The following is a 4828-nucleotide window of genomic DNA, read 5'->3' as shown; positions in this document are numbered from 1 at the left end:
CCGGTCGCCGTCGATTTGTCGGCAGAACACAGCGGAGCGAAGGACACCCACATCGCATCCCGCATCCGCCGCTCGCCGCCGGCCAATCACCCGCATCGCCGCCGGCCGCTCAGCCGCATCGCTACTGCCTCACCCAATCCCAACCGCTTACCGTCGCGTGGGTTAGTGGCGACAGGACCAGCTGGGGCCGGTGAGGCGGCGCGTAGGGCCCGGGGCGGCGGCTGCTCGTGGTACCTGGGGCGGCGGCGACGCGTGGTGCCCGGTGCGGCAGCGCTTTGTGGGGCGGCGACGGGATAAGGTGGTTGGTGGGGGTCCTTTTTTTTGGTGGAACCAGTACCGGTGGGCTTCTACCGCACGGACGGACTATATAGGGGGCCGTGGTGCTCAGAATATTATTCTGAGCACCGGTTTCAGAATAGTGCGACCTTATATATATATATATATATATATATATATATATATATATATATATATATATATATATATATATATATATATATATATATATAGGACATATTTATACTACACCCGGGTGTAGTTACACCCACGCGTGTTTCTCATACTCTAGAGAATATCTATCATACCGGAGAGTATGTACATGTAGTATGAAGTATATTAGACTATTTTGGTAGTATATATAATACTTTGTAGGCAGTATGTACATTTTTTTACGTAGACTCATTTTTACGTATACATATGCATGTATTTCGGCTATATAGTGCAAACTACATGCTCACTTGCATTTTTCACCAAACTTGGTTTAGAATATCTTAGATATAGTGTAAGAACATACTCAAACCGATAAAGTATGGTACATACTTCCGTATGGTAGTATATGAGACATGAGTGTAGTTACACCCAGTAGTAGGAAGTATTTATCCTTATATATATATATATATATATATATATATATATATATATATATATATATATATATATATATATATATATATATATATATATATATATATATATATATAGAAACTCTATTAGACACCATGGGTGCAGAATAATTATTCTGCACCCAGGTCGATTTACAGAGCCAGACTCCACCCAACCGGTTGGGGTCGAACCGGAGCTAACATAATTTTTATTTATTTTTACATCGACGGTTTCTCTCTCTTTTTTGGTCATGGGGTACTGCCGTACTGGAGAGCCAATTTCGTCATGCGGTTCGGGAATTTCGACGGCTGCATTGCGGCCGGCGGCGAGCGGCTGCAGCTGGGGTGTGCGGCGGGTGACCTCGACATGACATCCATCTACTCCTGCTTCATCACCCCCTCCGTTGACCACCTCCGGCTCCGTCGCAAGAGCCCCGCCGTCGCCAAGTCCGAACAGTGCTCGCGGCCGAGGGAGCCCCTACAGAACGCCACCATCGAGCCGCGCGGTGGTCCGCAATGGCTGCCATCGAGACACCAAGTTTGTGAGTACAAGCGTTGAGGTCAGCGTACTCTGCCCCCCCCCTATTACCTTCATATCACTCTCGAATATCGATCTGGACATCTGGTGATCTATTCACTGTTCACTTCTTCACTAAATCACTATCTAGATCCCATCAAAGATACTCAGCAGCTGCCTTCAGGCTAGGCGCCTTGGCGGACGGCGGGTGGCCTCGGAGGCATGAGGCTGTGGGTGCGTCCATATCCGCCGGCAGCTGTAGAGTGGCTTCGAGAAGGACGCCAGATCGAAGGGCTATGCTGGTTAGCGCTCCTACCCTGGACCAGCTTGCGTTGAGTGCTGCGTGGCGGGCGATCGGGGGAGCGCGACGGCGGCCGGACAGCTGATTGAGGCATGTTTTGCAGGGGAGCGACGGCATCTGGGAATTTTGGCCGATGTGGCTCCTTATTTTTCTGGTGAAGAATCGTCTCCCCTTCACCAAGAGTCAATTTATATGTGTTCGTTTCATTCTATCCATGCTGAGCTCGCTGCCCATCCTCTTATGTTTAGGCTTCGAGTCTATAATGCATCGCAATATGCAACCTCTGCTAATCCCTTGGCTTTCGATCTGGTGGTCAATTAAATATCTTCCTTTCCGTCCTCTTCATGGCTAGGTGCGCTGGGTTCATTAGTCCTCTCCTACAGTTTTGTGTTTATTTTTGAAATTGCTAGGCCTAAGAGCTCAGATGGCTAGTAATTCTGTGTAACGGCAAAAACTTGTGATAAGTAGTTCTTCATCATTTTTTATTTGTTGGCTGCAAAGGCATCTTCAGTCCAGTACTAGTCGTCATGCTCTATTAGGTTCTACGTAAAGTATCAATCGAAAGCAAATTCTACCTCAATAATTTACTAGTCTTTTTGTTGAAATATACTGCCTTCAACAAGACCTGATAACTTCGACAATTTGTGCAAATGTAATGGGCGTACTATCTGTGCAAATGTCTTAGAATTACTACTCACATTATTCAGCTTTATAATGGGCGTAGTAATTCCAAATCTAGTCTTACCTTCTGCATTTTCATATAATGGGCAAATTGCGGGCTCAAGAATCAGTGGGAGTACCTTTTTTCTAATGCAATTGAGATGCATTCTGCCTTTTTCAGGAATATATTCAGCTTGTTTGGGTGGTACGCATTTTTTAGGTTCACTTATAAGCATTTCCTAGTTTATCGCTAAATCTTCATTTTTTAATATGGCTTGGTTTTGTTCTTTCATTGATGAAAGCAAGATGATGACTAGGAATGTCATTTAAAAATAAAACAAAAGTTTGGCTTTCCTTCTCCATATCGCCATCCTTCATGGAATGATTTTTTTATTCTTTGTCCTTCTTATGGTACGTACATCAGCTAACTTCTAACGGAGCGTGTACATTAAGCATATATTTTTGCCACATTTTGAAACAAACATAATTTTACATTTACTTCCCGGCCTTTGATTATATATGGAAGATCCATATGCTAATTCTCTCTTAAATGTTTACCTTTAACCTATTTTCATGTCTTCTGGAGCTATCCATTCAAATTTGGCTAATATCTTCTTCCTGACTGTTTACCAATGTAAGACTGTCATAGACATTCATTTACTTCCATTTGATATTGAGTTACTACATTATTATCTGCATGATTTTCCATTAAATGCGTACCCATTCTACTATTGGTCATTTCCATTGTCACGTGGGTTGTAGGCCAAACAATGTTTACGAAACATTGCTCGATATTTATGTCTATTTGGGCGGGCACTGGATGAATTTGGCGCAAGAGAAAATGGCATACTGAGAGCAAAGATGTTGCCCCAAATGTAGTTTCTGTTGTTGATTGTCTTTGTAAGAAGGTATATGTAGAAATAAAGGAGTGGGCCTGCCCGAATTCCATTTTTCTGTTAGTGTCCTTACGTCCAGCTTTGATCAAGTTACTAGCCTAGTAGATTCTCCCTTCATGACTGACGCAGATTCAGTATGCGAAACGTATTTTCGTTCTGGCAAAATTACTGTGGAAGATATTCCAGCTGCTGTCCTTTTCAGAATAGATGACATTCTAGGATTTGTAAGCTATAATTTCCTATTCTCATTCTTGAAATATGAAATAAATCTAATTTGATGTATGATACTGGCTTCTTCCACCTCATGTTACATGTGGCAATGTTGCATATTCTACTGCTTTTTTAATAGCACCTAGTCAATTTTATACTCCAATTCTTGATTGCAAGCTTGGCTTTTTTCATTAATACTAAGCATATAATTACAATATTCTCATCGTGAAATGGAATATGTTTCAACTGACTGAGTTTTTCCAAAGACATGTGAACTCAACTGATGCCGGTGAGTGCCCAATGAAGTACTTACATTTGCACTAAATAGTGTTTGCTGGAGCTTCAAGTATTCGACCATCTGTCATTTTTGTTTCGGAGTGCATGATTCTGGATTGGTACACAAAGTAGGCACTTAGCCACTTGTCTATGAAGAGCTAGCAATTTCGGTTGTGCATTTTTTTACCTGAAATACACATTTTTTGTTTAGACATATGATTTTTTTTTCCTATGTGCTCCATTTGGTTTAACGTAATCTTTTACAAACTATTTAGGATGCTTCTTCTGAAATTTTATCCGGTGTTTCAGGCACACAAATCAAAGTACTCACCATTGCGGGGAGAAATGCCTGACAATTATTTGGCAATTGGACAATTGGTCAATTGGGAGGAAACCAGCATGACACATGCACTCTTGATGCTCAAGACTCAAGAGGCACAAGCCAACTTCTAGCTGGTTTAATTAAAGCTCTACATATGATTGCGTGAATAGTGTTGTTTCATGAATGCTCGGTCTATAAGTGTGAACAGTGTAGCTTTGTATTATAAACTGTGAAGAGAAATTTACTCACGATTTTGGTTTTTCTTTAAATTTGCGTTACTATGCTAACAGTTGTTTCATTGCTTGTTTGTGGATGCATCAAGCCATCTCGAGTTCTTATGTTGAAATTTTATGCTAATTGAATAACTTATGTCACACTTTTATGAGAAAATAATGGAGCACAAATTTCAGCTTTTTTTACATTGCCTGTAATTTCACGAGCAGATGGTGGAGCGTGAGTCACTACTATGAGTTTAGACTAGTTCTCTGTATTTTTGAGTGGACTATGATGATTTGACATCGTCATCTTATGTTTGTCCACATAATTTTTTGGTTATGTAACTCTGCGTTGGCAATTAGAACTGTCATGATGTTTTTTACGACAACTTAAACAACTTCATTTAGTTGTAGGTCGATGGAGCTAGGCTAGGGAGCTAGCAGAGTATCTTACGTCAATCCGTCCACTTTTAATAAGTTTCTTATGCTGGGCCTACCTATTTTACATCACATGCATGCCTATGGGCCAGCTCCGATCCAATTCCCGTCC

General features: G+C 41.5%; 1 long non-coding RNA gene across 1 annotated transcript; it reads left to right on the top strand.

Moving 5' to 3' along the window:
- Positions 1-1766: 1766 nt before the first annotated feature.
- On the top strand, positions 1767-4326 carry LOC124666676. The gene is made up of 2 exons (XR_006990983.1): positions 1767-1853; positions 1948-4326. It is a non-coding gene; the product is annotated as an uncharacterized LOC124666676 (long non-coding RNA).
- Positions 4327-4828: the final 502 nt, after the last annotated feature.

This window comes from Lolium rigidum, chromosome 6, assembly GCF_022539505.1.
Source record: "Lolium rigidum isolate FL_2022 chromosome 6, APGP_CSIRO_Lrig_0.1, whole genome shotgun sequence".
NCBI lineage: Eukaryota > Viridiplantae > Streptophyta > Magnoliopsida > Poales > Poaceae > Lolium > Lolium rigidum.
This window is presented reverse-complemented; position numbering and strand designations above follow the sequence as displayed.